Here is an 18,688-nt window from a genome sequence, read left to right as displayed (position 1 = left end):
TAAATCATAATAAAACACTTAACAGGTGATGTAAACTGTCAGATAAGAGTAAATTGTTTTAACAATTAACATTGTTCTAACCTTTATATTCACCTGTCTGTCCTTATATATTAATTCTGATTACTCTTGTTACTTGTACAATTTTAAGCAGAGTTCTACATACAAAGCCATAATATAAGCAGAAAATTCAGAGTTGAGAAACATTTAGCAGGGCTAAAATCTTGTTCTTTCCTAACTAAATAACGCTTCGGAAGTCTTTCCACAGAATTGTAGGAGTCAAGAGGGCTGGGCAAGACAGTGACAAAATAGCCATTGCTCTAGTTCTGACATGGAGCTGATTTTCATGTGCTCTCCTTCATGGTATTTCATTTATCTATGGTTTGATTTCCTTACCTGCAAAAGAGAGACACTAGTCTTGGCCTCTCCTGTGAAATACTTTGAGGTTTACGTACAAGAAATGCAATAAAGTTTAGCTGTTATTTATCATAGCCCATTCCTATACCACATTTAAGTCATATCTAGAAATATTTATAAATGAGTAGATACTTTTGTAAGTCTTGAATAGCAGAAGATGTAGCAGATGTTTTGTATTATTAGGAAAAAAAAAAAAAAAAAAGATGAATGGGCAAACCAGAAAATAAATCACACTTGTTTTTCTTATCTTTTATAAGAAGATTCTATGCATCTTCCCTCAAGGAATGATTAATGATTCTCCTATTTCCATCCTTCTGGACCTCAGTCTTGACAAATGCTATTCACTCCACTTCTTCTGTCATAAGAATTTTAGAAAATATTTAGATGTTTTCAATCTAGAGACATTTCATTGACACATCTTCAGATCACAGAGAAATGTACAATGCTAGTGACTTAGTTTTGAGTGTATACAGTAGTGTACAGAATAGTTTAAGAATGTTTTACAAGTACTTCCATGTTTCAGTGCATTGTTTCAAAATTAGCATATTCGGAAGAAACATTAACTGCAGGTCTTATTTGCTCCTTTAGCTACAGGTCAGAGTGTGCAAATTTTATTTATGTGAAGTCACAACTAATATATGTTATAGGTTGAAATGAAAAAAAAAAATGTAGCAATAAACAAAGTGGATAGCTTAGTTAAGGATTAAGTTGTATTTAAGTGAATATCCATTGATTTGAAAAATACAGTTTTCCTTACTGAAAATGAACAGTCTGTATCTGAACTCTAGGGTGAATTTCGTAAAGCCATCTCCAGATTAGTCCTTCTTTAGAAGAGATAGTGAATAAAATTCTGTGATTCTGTGAAAACAGTAAAAACACACACTGCAGATTTCTGTTGTCTGCCCATCCTTAAAAAATATTTAAAACACGAATATTGGCATAAAAATAACATCATGACAACCAGCTACAAATGTTTCCTTCTCAGGATGCAGTTTTGGGAAAAAAAAAAAAAAAAAAAAAAAAAAAAAGTCTTTCTGGGGACATGGTCTACATCCCCAGGCATATTTACATGTCAAAACAGTGGGAGCCCATGACAGATCAGCATAGTTCTTTCATGGCAGCACTGCTCCCTGTAGTGCTTTCCAAAAGGATCATCAAGGCTTTCCTTTACCATTCTCTCTGACTTTGACCATCTACAGTCAGATAATCCCACCGGAATCCTTTTCCTCACATAGGATCGATTCCTTTGTGCTCCCAGAGACAGCAGCCACTGCAGACCTCAGATCCACAGGCAAATTCCAATTAGAGCTTCATTGTCACAGTGTTTGGTGCAGATAAGGAAAAGGGAAAAAAAAGGAAAAAAAAAAAAAAGTTAAAAAAAAAAAAGTAGGGGGAGTGGCTGAAAACTGAAAATAAAGGAATTTATGTTTATCTTCATATGCATATGGGCTTTGGGAAATCGTGCAATGCAGGTCTAGAGCAGATAGTTTTCTTCTAACTGGTCATTGGCTGGGTCAGAGCTCTTTCCAGTTTATTCCAGCATCACTTTTACAAGTGAGAACGTACATGGTAAAATAAGGCTTTAATATCTTGCCACAGTATCTGCTCTGTGAGACAAAATGTCAAAACAGAAGATCTGAGTCACACCTCTGTGAAATGTCTCCCGGTGAGAAAATGGCTAACAATTTTCTATGAAATAGTTCTCCGCTGTTTCCCGTCTCAGGTTTATAAAGAGCAGACATCCTAGAGCCTTCAGAAGCACTTTTTGGGGAGATGCAGGTTTCTTTACAAAGCTGTACATTGGCAGCTAGGGAGGAGGGACAGGGACTCTTGTGGACTGAGGCACAGAGCTGTACGGAGAAGTAAAGAAAAGATGAGAGACAGATAGAAAGGCAGGAATGAGGAAAGACCTGGAAAAGAGGGAAAGACAGTGATGAATCCTAGTCAGGCAACAACTGTCTCAGAAAGAAAAGCTGAAAACTTAAATAAAGGAGAGAAATGTGGAGAAAATACTGTGAACCATACCAACTAGGAAGAATAGAAAAAAATAAGAATAAGGAAATAAAATAATAAAATAAAATAAATAAAGTAAAATAAAATAAAATATGAGAAGGGATAAATGAAGTAGAAATAAAAGTATCTTCGGAGCTGGAGTCTATAGATAAGGAAAAGAAAGAAGGTGAGACAGTTAATATGTGTGCAGACTAGACAAGTGCTCTCAGGAGCAGGGATGCGATGGCTGCCGTTAGCAAACACAGCTCTCTAATCCCAAGAAGATACTGCCAGAAGCCTTAAACCTTGACTGAAATAAAGCTTCAGGCCTGGTGATGAGAGAAGCCAGTGCAGGTAACATTAATGTGTGATCTTTCTTTGCCTCTGAATGATGACAAAGCTTGAAGAGTTGAGCCCCTCCACAGTACCTGACCCTGCTGCCATAAAAAATCTGGCAGCTCTGCCTCACCAATACAATGGCACCACAGAGATGATTTTGTTCTTTCATTTCCAGTGATATTTTAGTCAATTATCCTTCTTTCTCTAAAGCCTTCATTTGCTGATTACCATAAATTTCCCATAGCACCTTCCAAAATAATCCAATGTAAACAATAGCTTCAGCATTTGAAAATTAGGTAAGAGAAACAGAGTTGGAATCATATCAAATAATCATATCCTCCTCACTGCAGAGAGCAAAAGGCAAAATGAATCTTCTGCTGCGTACATCTGAGAGCTTTGATAATATGGTCAAAACCAACTTTTACTTAATTTTCTCTCTTAATTGATTAAGTAATAGAGGAATATCATAGTGCATAGGGAAAGGGTGTGTTTAAAATGGACAAAAGCCAAAGCCAACTGTTTTTAAAACAACAGTTTTAAAACAACACCAAAATCTTCTAGTTCTCTGCCATGTCTCAGATATCTGTTGATATTTTTTACCACTAAGCAAATCAGGTCTTTTCAGGTTCTTCCTCCTCTTTTCTTCCCTTCTCCCAAATGGGAGTGAAGAGATACAGAAACTGAGCAGAAGAAAAATTATTGTGCAGGGATGTGCTCTCAGGAGAACTGAAATAATAAACTGCTATTTTCATCCTACAAAGTAGGAAGTGCAGGTCTATATTTCATGGGAGAGTCCTATTGTGAGTTTGGAAAAAGTGTTCAGCTAACCATATCATAACAGGAAGAATTGCTGAGCTTACTTGTCATGAAAGTTTGTCTTTTTTCTTCCCTCTTTACTCCTGTCTTCCTACTAACCATGAATCTATTCGTATCATGACTTGCATGTGCCTTTGATGATGAATTAAAAAGTGTGGCATGATTCCCAAGCATATCCATTCCAACAAAACATATATTTCAGATTTAGGATTCTGCCTGGGAAAGAAATAGGTATCTATCAATGGCTGTGAATTTGAGCAAGAGTAGCTGACTACAGAAGCAGGTGAAGAAGCACAGAGAAATATCTTGTGGATCCTAGTGATGAATTTCTATAGTTTTACAGACTTCCAATACATTAAAATTATTTGCTTTCCTATAAGTCCAAGTAAAGGCTGCTCACTACTCCCTTTTGCAAGAAAGGGCTCAAATGAAAATATATATGTGTGTGGCTTGTAGTAATTCAGAAATACTGGACAAGTTAATGGCCCTCCTGTTTTGTGTGTGTGTGTGTGTGTTGTTTATTTTTCCAAGTAATACTTCCATGCAAGGATATGTGTTGGCAGAGTTTGCCCTTTACAAGTGGTGTATTTTCCCCACATTCAAGTATCCTCATATAGAAACACTTCTGTAGGTTATGGCAGGCATAAAGCCTGCATGAAGTGCTGTGCTCTTACTGCTCTGAAACTACAACAGACAAGGCCACTTTTAAAATCTTGTGAGCTCTTTGAACCAACGCATATCTATTTTTTTCATATGCACAAAGGATGACTTATATGACAAAGAGAACATTGAGGATTCTCTCATTCTAAGAGCCAAAGGCACATGAAATCCCAGCACAAATTCAAATGAGAAAAGAACTGTTGATTTAGTAGTCAAGGGCAGTTATGCTTTGCATGGATTGCCAAAAAAATCTAATCCTCCCTCCATAAAACAGTTCAACCAGAAATGAGATGTCTTCAAGACAGATGGGTCAAAGTCAGTGTCCTCTACAGGGAAAAGAAGCTGCTCTAAACCACTTTTTGCTCCTAAAAAGTCTAAAACATATTTTAAAAATACAAAAATATAAAATTTCTGTGATGGATGTACAAGAGGTAAACACAACATCTCTGTTGTCTCAGTGTGCCATTACTTGGTATAATAATGAAAGACAAGGTAGAATGAAAAAACAAACTGCAGTTTGTTGGTTGTTTTTTTGTTTTTTTGTTTGTTTTTTGGTTGGTTGGTTTTGTTTTTAAATATTTCATGACTTCTGCTGTCACGGCTTTCCTTTTTAAAATGTAGTGGTTACTAACCTGTCCTATATTAGTCCCCCCTAAAGCACACTCTTTTTAACTACACATTGCAGCCCCTTTGGAAGCACAAGATATCTCCTAGTTCTCCAGAATGTAGCAGACTTTGCTCCCCTCCTTGCAATATCCTTGCATTATGTGATGTTTTCTTACATCAAATACTGTTAAAAGCAGTCCCTAAAACACTACAATGTATCTACTTAAACGACTGAATGGATGCCATATTCCTAATAAAAATCTTAGTTCTCAAGGCTCAATCTAAATTAACTCATTCATTTCATTTTGGCCCTTGAAAGAACTGGGAAACAAATAGCACACCCTAATCTATTAATTGTTATGAAATGCTGTGCCAGAATAAATATTTTGAAAGCATGGAGTATTCAAACATTTACTACACAAAGATGTGGTAGACACCATAAAGGCTCTTGCCACAAGAGGACTGTGGATGTGAGTCTTTCATTCCTCCCTAGATTTTCTGTGGAGGAGATTCAGAGAAATTCCCCAAACTAATTAAGCAGACATCCAACATTATTAAGCTTTTTCCTGCGAGGCACAGAACAGAACAGCCGGGTCTTAGCACTGCACAGCAGCTGGGAAACAGAGCAACGCTGCTTCAAACACTTCTCTGCCCAGGGGTGTCTGCAAGGTATTGGTGATCGGCTGCTAAGAGCGACTCACAGTAAACAGGCCGGTTGGTCACATTTTAAAGAATTGGTTGTGTAAGATAAATATCCTGCAGGGGTATGGTTTTCACAGTGTGCTGAGGTGTACTCTATCAGGTTGGGCCTGGTCCATATTACAAAAATGCTTTGATAACTGAACAAACCCATATCCACACTGACAGCCTTAGGAAGGTGAAAGGCCAGAAAAAGCCAAAAGGGAATTGTTGTATGGCGTTTCCCATACTGCACGATAAAAGTGGCTGTGGAGACTTGCTTTGTTGCCTCCTAACCCACTCACAGGCCAATGGATAAATTTATGCCCTACAACTGATCCTACAACTGATGCATTGTATTCAATAAAGAAGTTAGGTGAAAAGAAAAAAAAAAAAAAAAAAAGAAATATAGAATAGGAAACATGACGTTCTGACCATAAGAAGTAAGACTTTTTTTTCTTTGTGTATAAATGCCTACCCAGAACTACCTTTAATTGTATGGGAAAAAAAAAAAAAAAAAAAAAAAAAAAAACAAGACACTGAGGGTCCAGTTTCATTATGTGTAAAACGCCTCTTAATAAGTTTGGTTTAATAACCCATCCATTAAAAGTCCAAATTGTTAATCTAATGGAAAGACTTTCAGAAGCATCACAGCAACGACAGCAAAATCAGTTCAGGAGACCCTTAGCTAGTTTGAAGTTTCTGCAAATCCAGTACATTCTGCTCTCCACCTGCTGCAGCTTAGGCACCTCTGGAAATAAGAGTATCTTAACTTGGGAGCATTAACTCCAATGTTTTTTAGTAAATTTTGCTGCCAGGCCTTCACTGGGTCACAAGGAAGAGCACAAGAAACAGTTCTGGGCCCACAAACACATTTCTATTCTCTTAAGCTTGTCAAAGATGTCATGAATTTTGTGATGTACTCATTTGTCTTCTTAGGAAAAAGTCTAAGTGCAAATACGAGCTAACCAAAGGAGAAAAGCATACACAGATGAGGTGTGTTTCATTTGGGGAAGGGAAAAAAGATATGGTACTCTCCACTATAAAGCATTACCCTCCTTGGAGCAGGCATTATTAACTACATTTCATAGCTGCAAGGCTGGCACATATAGCCACATTAATTGCAGGTTCCCTGTGCTTCTGTTTACATATGCTTGTGGTGATCTTTATGTTTTCTGCTGCATGTGAAATAGGTTTCTGAGTTGCTTTATTACTTTAATTCACACAGAAGTGAATTATACATGACAACAAAAAAGAAAACAAAGACAAAGAAAAAAAAGAAGGAAAACATGTATTTACTCACAAAGCTATTTTGAGAGTAAATACACATGAACAAAAGCTTACTTCCTACATAGTTGTGAAACAAAATGTTTAAAAATATTGCTCTATTCTAGGGCATGTAGCTACTTCATCTGAGCAGAAAAGCCAGCAGAAAAGCTATGAGTTGCTGCAAGGAGGAGGGCAGGCAGAGGGCAAACTGCATCCAGCAGCTTCAGGTGCTCCAGCGCAGCGGCCGTACTTGGCTGTATTGGCCACCCATCAGATGCTTGCAGCAAGCTCTGAGCAGCTGATGCTCATAGGATTTGCAAATGAGGTTCCCAACAGCAATATACATACTGCCAAAGAGCTATTTGTATTTAGCAGTCATCAAGCCACGTTTCACAAATGCTCTGCAAATAGATAAAGCCTATGTTTGTAGAGCGTGCCAGGAGAGCACTTGCTGCGGGAGGGACTGTGCAGTGCTGCCAGTGGTGCAGAGCTTCCCTCAGAAATCTGCCTGCAAGTTCATACAGCAACGTGAGAGCTATTTTAGATTAAGAACAGCAACCTATTGGCAGCTTATCTGCTCAGCTTTCTAGCTGGTCTCTTTCTTGCTCTCACTATCTTGCCCAAAGCAGTAGTGAAAATAAATGAAATTTTGCTGCTGTTGCTGCAGCTGCAGTTTCTTCCAAGAGAATCTTGTCTTCAGCAGCTGAGCAACAAATCCAAGTTAGCAATGTCTAGTAAGAAATGCTGTCAGCATCTCTGCACAGGCACAAGCTATGTAATAATAATAATAATAATTAATAATAATTTTAGGACATAGGGCACAGTGACGTTTACTTCACCAACTGAATAACATGTTTAGTGCTTTTTTATTGTAATATTAGCATGCAAGTATTTGAAAATCAGGCATGTTGAATAAATCTGAAGTTTTGGGCTGTCATATCTCACTTTAGTGTGTAAGTGGTGCCTAACAGACTTCTCTGTGATCAATGATGCTCTTTCAGTCAAGCAGTGCCTAAAAGGACTGAAAAAAAAATCCACAATCTATTTTTTTTTTTGGATATAGCTATTCTCAAATGCATTCGTTTTTGTCTATACGTTTTCTGTCAAATCTCCATTTTCAGGTTTTGAGGATTATTTCTTTCTTGCTGCAAAGTCTAATTCTTGTGCTTTAGATTGTAAAATTGTCCAGCACATTCTGTCTTTGAGCATAAAGTCATTTTCCATTCTTTTCACTTCACCAATAAGCTTTTGTGTACAGTATCATATTTTCTACAGCCTTAGCACCATTTTCATAGCTGTTTTTTGCTCATTCTACAGTTTGATTGTTTGTTTGGTTTTTGTTTGTTTGTTGTTGTTTTTTGTTGTTGTTGTTGTTGTTTTTTTTTAATGTGAAAGGAAGGCATCTGACTGGTCAGTCTATTTCTAAAAGTATTTTTTATACAAATCAGAAGGAAAGAAGAGGGAAAGACTCAGTGACCACCCATGATTTACTGAGTCTGAAGTGCTCCAGAAAACAAAAAACAAAACAAAACAAAAACAAAACAAAAACAAAAAAAAAAAACAATGCACATTAGACTGATGTGTTTGCTAACTTCAAATTTGTTAAATTTGGAGTTAGTAAATTTCTCAAGTAAATTTTCCACAGCTGTCTGTTTTTGTACTTGATCTTCCTGCCTGATACAGGCCCGTCAAACCCAGTCCCAGCACACATGCTGCTCAGCTGCTGTATGTGCCCTTCAGTCTTCTTTAATTGAAGCACAGTTTGCACTCTTTAGAGGGATTCCACAAGGACAAAATTTGTGCAGGCAAAACGCCAGAGCAATCTTCACTGGAAAGCCAGATGTTTCATTTCATCGGTTGGCTGGCTGGCAAGGTTTTACCAAGGGAGAATGGGAGAGATCTGTGCCTTTTCCTTAAATCAGACCCAGAGTTAATTCCCCACTAAGTTAGCAGCCTTGGATTTTGAAGTGAATTGAGTTTTTTTTTACCATTCAGCTAGAATGAAGTTAAAAGCAAAACAAGCAAAGCCTATCAAAATAATTGTAACTCTAAGTAGGAAAAAAGAATTCCAGGAAGGCTTTGAACACCTTATAAATTGCTTCAGTGAAGACATTCTTAAAAGACAGATACCACAAACTGCTGTCATCTGAATTATACACACACACACACACACACACACACACAAAAAGTATGATGGTTGTGCTTGTTAATTGTATTTGTTTTTCTTATGACTAATTTATTAAGGACAATTGAGAAAGCTAAAGCATTTGAACTGATTTTCCATTTGTTTGGCTATTAAAGTTCCTCTGTGAAATGTATGTTTATTTAAAGTATCTCTAGCTAACCATTTACAATGCATTTGTTAAATTAGTTAAGAGACTTTAATTGGGCACTGGGGATTTGTTGTGCTATTCCCAGATCTGTTTACTAAAAATACATGAGAACAGTGAGCAATTTATTTATAACCTTGTTATATTAGGCCATTACCAACATCAGATTTTTTCTTAACATGTTTTTAATTTGCATCGGCAAAATTCAAGCCATGTTTGCTTTTTTCTATTTTTAATAGAGCAGCATGCAAACTGTTTCTATTTAAATACAGTAGAAACACCTGTTATATTTGGAACAGTGTTAATAGAAGAGGATTCCAAAAAAAAATGCAACAATATTGAATCAGCAATAGAGAATACTCTTTTTCCCTTTTGTATCCCATTAAGATCAATAGTCTGAGCAGTTTGAGATTTGAACATATTTGAGATTACCAATGCACTCTACTATATTCTCATTATCAACAGATATTCACTTATTCTGATAAGATCCTAGGCATTTGATACTGATTAAAATACAGCATGCCAATAAAACTCCTAATACAGTGCTTTGTTTAGTGAGTGGCCCATGCTCACCAGCACACAGCCATCCTGCCAAACCTTAACATCCCAGCATCAGGCCTATAACTACGAACCTTTTCCACAAGTCAAGAAATTGGCATATTGGTAGAACCCTTAGCTTAAAAGCTTATTTTCATCCAAACAAATGGGAAGCAAAGATGGTATTTCCAGCATCTTGGCTGGAGTTCAAAATGGCAGGATTTCTCCAGAGTGCAGAAGCCTAGATGTGTGTTTTGCCTCAGCTGTTAGAAAGACAGGGATTATTTACAGAGTTTTAAAAGCAGATTTAAAGGGTTTTTTTTAATTATTTACAGAACTGTCTGTAAATGTTCAGTCTTCTGTCTACAACACACAGCCTGTTCTGAAAAGAAACAGAAACTTGGTCTTACATTTTCAGGGGAAAATGAAGAAAAATGTTTATGAATATTTTCTCTTAATATCTTACTCTGCCAACAGACAGCAATCTATGGTGCAGGGGTACAAACTTGGCTTAAGCAGAAATAACTTGGGAATTCTGTCTGAGCTAAAAGTCTCATTAATAGGAGTCATCTTAATGTCCCTGTAAAAAAAAAAAAGCTATAACATATGCAAGAATTTTGACCAATTTGCATAGATCACAAGGGGAAAATCTTCCCCTTGAACATCAATTTTAAGTTCAAAGCAGAGACTCTAAGGAAAGGAACCAGATTCAAAGTTTCATCCCTTTTTTAGCAGGGGTCAAAAGATAGTGATGGGGATTTAAATGTCACTTGGAGCTGATGAGGTCTGCACGCTTCTTCAGCCTGAGCATCCACATCAAAGGTCAAGTGCTTCCCAAACCAGAGTTTTAGTGCAAGAGCACCACTGTACGGGCAGATCTCTGTGCTCACCCAGAGCCCAGAGAAACTCATTGGACTCCTGCACCGAGGACAGTGGTTCATTTCCTGGAAACAGCAAGTAATTAAATGTTTAAACTTTCCAGAACTAATTTCTTCTGTCTTGTTAAATCCACTTGCTTGAACATAATTTTCACTCCTGCTGACACTGATCCGCTGTGATGTGATGAGTGAATAAGTCAACAGCTGTAATGTTAACAAGTAATTTATTTAAGCTGTTACAGAAGTCAGACTGCTTTTGTGTAGGGGAAATCAACACCATACTCTTATAGCCAAATATTTTTCCTGAACATAATGTTGTATGAAGCTTGAGTTGTTTTCCATAGCCCAAAGAACTGTGTTTGGGTATTATACAAAAAAAAATTGCTGACATTTTTCAAAGGACTGCACACCCCTGGTACACAAGGAAAGTCTTGAACTGCAGAAATTATTAAATGTTACAAAATATTTCCAGACTGAGTATCACAGCCTCTAATTTAAGTTTTGTGTTTAATTTCTCTTTCTAGCTGCACCTAACATCGTAAGCTTCCATTCAGAACTGGACAGTTTTAGTGCTGCTCTAATCAAAGAGCTATCCTGGCTTGTTTGTTGAATGCTGCATCTTTCCCCTCACTCTGAGAGCCTACAGCTAATAGAAAGTTGCATGCAGACCCAAGCACCTCTTGAAAGACCACAGATTCTTTCTGCTCAATTAGGACCTGGTCTGATTTTCAAAATGTGTTCAAGAAAGTTTTACTGAGGTTAAAACCTTTATTTTTTAAGTTAGCTCCAAGCACATGGAAATAAAAGTGAAAAAAGCTTAATGAGTCCTTTTGGGGTTTATGGCTGCAATCAAAAGCTTGGAAAGAACAAGTGGTAATAAACCGATTGATAGCACTGTACATCCTGGCACACAGTACATGCATAAGCAGCACAGAGGGGAGTATTTGCTTGACTTTGCAGGAAGCTTACAGCTATATCTCATATTCAGGAACCTGAAATAACAATGAATGCATTTATATGATTGTTCTTAAGAGATTATAGACATTCAAAAACCTACTTAGAGCAGCAATGAGAAAATATGAAGACATTTAATTAGTGAAAAATCATGGAGTTGATTTTTGTTGTTACTTACGTGTTATTTCACATAGCTTAAAGCAAATGTAGTTTTAAAATCTGGGCAAGAAAAACAGTGGGAAGAAATTTTGAAGAAGGAAAAAAAAAAAAAAAAGCAAAAATGACAAACATTTCACATAGCTTATCAGGAAGCATCAAGAGCAGCCTTCCTGGTGAATGGAGAGTTTAGCAGCTAGCAACTAATATTCTCACAATGCCATCTTGACAAATTTAGCACTCCAAATCTTGAGAGCCCAGATTTATACCCATCTGGCACTACCGAGAGACAAACACTCATATATCAGATGTGCTGCAGAGCTAACATTCCCATGCAGGGAGCAACACTCATCCTGTTCTGATCTCAGACTGTCTCCAAACATTGCGCAGCTCCTGATTTTGTTGTCCCAAGCTCTGTGCTGTGCTGTAGCAGAGGACACGTGGACCTGCTTGGAAATGGTGAAGAGCACTGACAAAAGGCCCTCAGGCAATCTGGAGAGGAAAGCTCACACCAATGGTATCAGAAGATGCCTACTAAGGACATGAAAATATGTTTCCTTCTGTGACAGAGATGAAGAAAACTGACTCTTTTAACACTGATATTCCCAGAATGAATGTAGGGTTGAATTTGAGTCCCAGTGAGTTTCTTGCACAAGAAATGTATTTTTGCTGATGGGGAAAAATGTCTCTTTTGTAATGTAACCAGTGTTAATTACACTACCTTTCCCATGTGCATGATTTCATTTCTATACTGAACACGCCATCAGTGCACCATGCAGGCTGGAAAGCACTCCTTCTAAGCACACAACTAAAAACAATGGCAATAGATCAAAAAACAGACGGGAGCTGATCTGCTCGTTTTCTTCCTGTAGTTGGAAGGCAGACAGCAGGACAGTGATCTTCAGGCAACTTCTCCCTCACTGAAACAGACACATTTGATCAATTTGGGGAAACTTCATAATGCACCACAATGTCCTCATCCTCTTACCCATGCAATGGGAATAATACCTTCAATGGAGATTTTGGAGCCTGTTCATTACAATGTACTTGGAGTCTTTTCTACCTGCAAATTGTCTAAAACAGTCTGTTTTCAGGCAAGAAGCTCAGAGCTTTCTCATTTTGTTCACAGGGGAGCTGTGCCATTAAAGGGACGTTTTTATCATAACAAAAAAGCCCTGCAGTGAAAAATAATATATCATTTGCCTTGGAATTAATTTTTCTTTTCTGTTTAAAAATGATTCTTTTTTACATGGAAATAGAACTCAGGGTCATGCCAGATTTCCAGGAAGTTTTCCTGTTGAGGAAACAAAACTATGAACAACTCCCCAAGCAGGCTGCTCAAAGAGCCATGAAGAATGGTTTAACGAGGCCAGTTTACCTTCTGCAAAAGTTGGTCTTGACTTTTGATCCCTCAACTGCAGTGACGAGGAAGGAAAGTTTAAAAAATAATAATAATAAAGCAAGAAAAGAATGAGGCACACAGAGGATATACAAGACAGGTACTACTGTACAGGCTTCAGACTTAACAAGTACGTTCTGTACATACTGGCATATACAGCACAGCCAAAAATGGCTACCCACTGAGGTTAAGAAATAATTCAGACTTCTAGGGAAAGGATGAGTTTTGTGGTTTTTTTTCTACATGCATTCCTACATGTAGATAACTAGTTCACTCATGCATAAGAATCTGAGTATTTAAATATTTTAATCCATACTTTGCCAAGCATGTGACAAGCCACATTTTCAATGGAACTCGGGATATAAGCTCCTTCTTATTTCAACACTAAGTAATTATCAATGACATATTTAATTTTCTTTCTTTACATACCTGACCTCACTATCTGCACCTCCCCGAACAAACAAACAAACATAAAATACAATGTATATGCATGTATATCTAGTTATCTATCAATCTCTATATATACATTCACACACAATCTGAAGTACCAAGATCTGATGAGCCCTCTGAGGTATAAAAATGATTAAAAATATAGAACACCAAATTCTCAGTTTAACAACACCTCTGAAGGAAACAGCAGGAACAAGGGAACAAGAAAATAAAACTAGACCAAATACTCAATGTAATAGCTCCCCAGTGAGGTATGGCAGTCTAGGAAAGTCTAGGAAATACAAATTACAGTATGAAAAGTGAAAATTCAATATGCAATTATGAATAATACAAAATTACATTAGTAAAGTGACGTCTTCTATTAACAGAATATTCTACAGTATATGAAATCACCTATTCCACGTAATACACCTACAATCTTTTATATTTCCCAAAAGTAACCATACTAAAATTTATCTTAACAGTAAGGCAGCTAAATATAGCAGCATAGACATAGCATAAAGCAGTGTTAGCAGAATGCCTAACCTTCACCTCCACTCCTTTTCTTCAGTTTCCTTCAGAGTGTGGATCTCTGCATGTGCGCTCAGCATGGCCCAGCATTTTTGAGTAGCACCTGTATACAGAAGAAGTAGCACAAGGAATCTGTTAAGGTAAGAAGATCCTTTTTTTGAAGCTGACACCAATAGTTTAATGGGAAATGAAATGTGCATGGGTGATAGACACTGTGACATAACATAAGCCATGTATGACTTCCATGAGTATGGTAGCTGTTTGGAGGGGGAAAAAAAGGTATTGTTCAGACCTATCTCCAGCCCAGCTATCTGGCTGGATAGTTGGTGGATCACAAGAAAAATGCACTTTTATGTGGTGCATTTTCATCAAAGAACTTCGCCATTGATTTCTTAGAATAAACGTATAGAGAAAATGTAATTTTTGTTCTGTGAAGCAAAATACCACTAGACATTTCGTCCAGAAACAGGGCAACCTCTCTTCCTCCACACCAAACATTTAAGGAACACAAAATTTATCCCTCACTTGCACACTACCAAAAGGGCCACCAACAACAGGCACTTTCCTAATATATCCTACAATTTGGTCTCTGTTTCTCCTTTTGCCTCCAGAGAACCACAGTAGGATCAGCTATACAAATGTAGCCATTAAACAAAAAATCTTCACGTAAATATGGTTCCGCCTTTAATGTATGTGGAGTTACACTTTCCAGAGATATAGAGTTGAGTGTTTATTTTTAATTCAATATGCAGTCCTCCAAAATCCTCCAACACCATGTTGAAAGGAAAAAAAAGAATCATGCATTTTTTTCAGATACATCAGGAAGTTAAAATAAAAAGCACAGCATTTATTTTTTGTTTCCAAGGTGAAATCCAAAGAACATTGCAGTAACATTACCTTAAATCAACACCACCACTACACAAAATGGGTTGTCCCTGGCCTTTAAGGATTTCAGAGAAGTCAAGCTTCTCCGTGTCCTGTGTAGAGAAGTTCCAACCAGCACAATACTGGCAGTCTTTGTCTATGCTATTTGCTCTCATTTATATTTCTGTATTGGATTCAGCACAGTGGGGAATGCTCCTGAGCAATTTATTTTCTCCAATCATGCTGTTCTGCTTCTCTCACCCTTGGGGACCAAACGGATATCTTTGACAGGTAGACAGCTCCCCGCATAGGAAAAAAATCCCTAATGTCAGAGAAAAATCAGTCATTGGCCAACCACACTAAGTGCAATGAAGGAAGAGAAATAGCAAAGGAAAGACATTTGAGATATTGGCATGCATTCTGAGACATGCATACATGAGACAACTGGCTGCCTACCAACCTACCTGAGGGCACAATGGGTACTGGGAGGTTGCCATGTTGTTTTCTGCATCCTACCCCAAAAGCTCTCAGCTGAAAGGTGGGATTTCCTGCTGAGGTGTCAAAGCTGTACACAGAGCTTTAATTACCATCAGTCGCAGTAATTTATTTCAGTAAAATAAAAATGTCACTGATGAAGACTGCTATTGCTGATGCTAAAGATTGTTTGGAGCACTGACACGTGGTAACACACGTTTTAATGAGGTCCTTTGTTTGTTTCTCAAAGAAGTGTTCCTTAAAATGATACATCATTAGGAAGGTACCAAACACCATAAAAAAGAATCTTCTCTGACATAAAAATATTCACCTTTGTAAAGAAGGCAGGACAGGTCTGAGACATTTAAGTTCAAGCATTTACTTCAGCCAAATGATTAATTTCAAACAGCAGTGCACAAGACAGCGACAGCATCACCCAGCTCTTTGCAGATAATGCTGTGCTTCAGCACTAAATTCCACATGCACATGAAAAATAGAAAAATATAGGACTGGGAATAAAATTATGGATTCTCACTCTTCCATAAATGATATAAAGAATCTTTATATATATATATATATATATTTATATATATATAAAGGGGGGGGGGGAAATATATTAGAGTATCTAGTTCAGTACAGGTTTACATAGCAAATAGGTAAATTTTTCTACAATAAGGATTTACCACGAGAAATTGAAGAGTAAAAGTGGAAGCCTTAAACTTGCAGGCATGCCAGCAATTTCAAGTTTTGCATTTGAGAAACACTGTCTTCATTATTTTCTACTTCAGTACTTCTGAGCAGGATGAATTTTGGTTAGTGTTGAGTCTGAGTTACCACTGATAACTGTCAACAAATATAACTCTGCCCCATATTTCATTCTTTATGAAAAATAAATGAGCATGGGGTGAGGAAATTGCCTATCTTTCTGAGACAAGAATCTGTTAGCCAGTGCATTTGCATTTTGAAATTACTTTTGAAGACTCAGTAATGGACTTTCCACATTGAACTTGAGACACACAAGACATAGTGTGAGACCTGGCCGTATTTGCCTTTGTTGCTTCATGGCATGTGAACCTCACCTTCAGATAAAAGACAGGTATGTTCAGGAGACATAGTATAAAAAAAATAACTAAATGGTTATAAGAAATTGGCTTTAACTCTGCTAAATATGACAGTAACCTAGAAGGACAAGGGGAAGGATATATTTTCCTGTGGTGAAGAAAAGTTAAAAGGCTTTTTGACTATTTGTAGTATTCTCCCATAAGTTTAGTACTTTTCATACAGAGCTGGTTTTGTAATAGATTAAAAATAAAATCTCTATGATATGTTCTTCAATTTACATTATGTTGCTGTAATTGTGCAGTCCCAGAACAACTGTAGGTATGAGTAGAGATCTCTCTTCCCAGTCCTTTGGTCTCAGAGAACAGTATGTTGTCCATTAGGGAACATTGACATCTGCAAATGGACATCCATGTTCAAAAACAATAATGTAAACCATCCTCATTCCTGACAGCACCTGCTAGATTTTATATTTACTCTATGTTCCAGTGCAACCATCAGGATTTAGGCACACTCTTCAGCTCTGCATGTCATTCAGCTTGAGTGAGCATAAAAACTAAGAACCTAACTATGCAGATATCAGGCCACACAATAGTAAATTGCCTTGTAAGTTTTATTGGCATTTATGCTTGTAGTTCTTTCTTTTATAGCCTCACACTAGATTTTCTCTCTTACATATATAATATAAAGTGGTGATTTTTTCTGATTTTTTTTTTTACTGAGCTTACCTAATTGCTCTTCTTTAGTTAAGGAGAAAAACTTCAACTTGTGAATAAAAGCCATTCCTTTTCAAGTACTTCTTCCTTTCAAAACGTCCAGGGTATTCAATAAATTAATTAAATTTTAATTAATAATTTTCTTTGTGCTAGGACAATGTCTACTGTATTGCTAGAACAAGCAACTTAGTACAGTGTAACACTGCTACTCATTCTTTACAGGTGACAGTAAACCACTCTGGCTCTAGGAAAGAGAAGTTGTGCTGGAGTAGAACTGCAGCATGTACTTTGAACCAGCACAAAGCAAATAAAGGCTTGGATGTTTTAATCTGTATTTCTGCTACTAGATGTTTTGCAATGCCAGACAAAATGTACATGTAGGAGAATCTCTTCATTCTATTCAAGGTAAAATCCTGGCCCCATCAAATCAGCATTTTGAACAGATTTAATTGGGGTCAAGATTTCACCAGTGTCATTTGCCAACCTTCCTTCTTAACTCCTCATGTTTACAGTCTTTTTAAATCAGAGTGCCAGAAGAAATGTCACTTGTAACCAAGTCTTAGCCTCACATTCACAAAGACTTAAAATAAATATATACATAATACTCATTCCCTTCCCTAACCCTACCATGTACCATCACAAAAGGTGTCTCTGTCTTTCCCTTAGTGTCTCCTGGAAGTGGTTTCCGTATTTGCAATGAATAACCAATGTCATAAACTGTACCAAGACTGAGGCAAAGCTTTCATTCAGCTTAGAGGTCATTTCTACTTTACTTATGATCTGTGGACATCTTCAGAGTAGAGAGATACCACTTTTTCAGTTTTCTTTTAGGTAAAGCCACATTGCCAGCCATATTCTCTTAAACACTTGAGTTGCTTAATCTTATTTGATTTAAAATTAAGTTCTTTGAAAGTGTTTGTTTGTTTGTTTGTTTGTTTGTTTGTTTTTTAATTTCCATTCATCAGGGACAGAAGATAACATAATTGTCCATCTACAGCATATAAGAAAATAATTACTTCCGTGGAGGCAGGGTTCCTGTCTCAGTCGCTATATCATTATATTATTAACACATTAAAGAAAAGCAAACTTGTGCATGACATTTAAGTTTTGTGGTTGTACAGCAAGAAAACCAGAATGAAGTCCAAAAACTATGGTCCTCTACCAGCTATGATACAAAATTACAATGATAAAAACTGTGTGAAAAATGTGTGAAATGATTTGAATGTAGCAAAAGACTAGTACAACTTTTCAAACTAGGGATAATTGAATACACTTTATTAGAATGTCACCTTAAAGGGACTTGACCAAGTGAATTGGCATATTTCTAGCTTCATAAAGTGAAATAATTCCTTGAATCACTGGAAAAAAAAAAAATGATTTTTGTGTCTTTTATTATAGCAATGTAGTAAAAGCGAAAAGATGAAAAAGGCATATTAGTTCATCCAGCACATAGCGCCATATGCACAATTGCTTTGTCCAAGAAATTTTTAATCAGTTCATGGAATAGCATTTCTGATGTTTCTCGCTGGGAACTATTTTTCAGTCTGTTAAGTTTTACAGTAAGGAATTTTTCTTTTCCCAAATCTA

The 18,688-nt window shown here is 36.9% G+C and overlaps 1 protein-coding gene across 1 annotated transcript in view; it reads left to right on the top strand.

Moving 5' to 3' along the window:
- LOC311438552 (uncharacterized protein) overlaps positions 1-17,435 on the top strand; it is a gene marked incomplete at its 5' end in the record, with an annotated part of 410,467 nt that extends 393,032 nt beyond the window's left edge. The window contains 2 exons of the mRNA XM_084523032.1: positions 14,029-14,128; positions 17,324-17,435. The remainder of the gene's footprint in view (positions 1-14,028; positions 14,129-17,323) is intronic.
- Positions 17,436-18,688: the final 1,253 nt, after the last annotated feature.

Source organism: Aythya ferina (assembly GCF_964211825.1).
Source record: "Aythya ferina genome assembly, chromosome: 6".
NCBI lineage: Eukaryota > Metazoa > Chordata > Aves > Anseriformes > Anatidae > Aythya > Aythya ferina.
The sequence above is the reverse complement of the archived record's forward strand: the minus strand, read 5'-3'. Positions and strand labels throughout refer to the sequence as shown.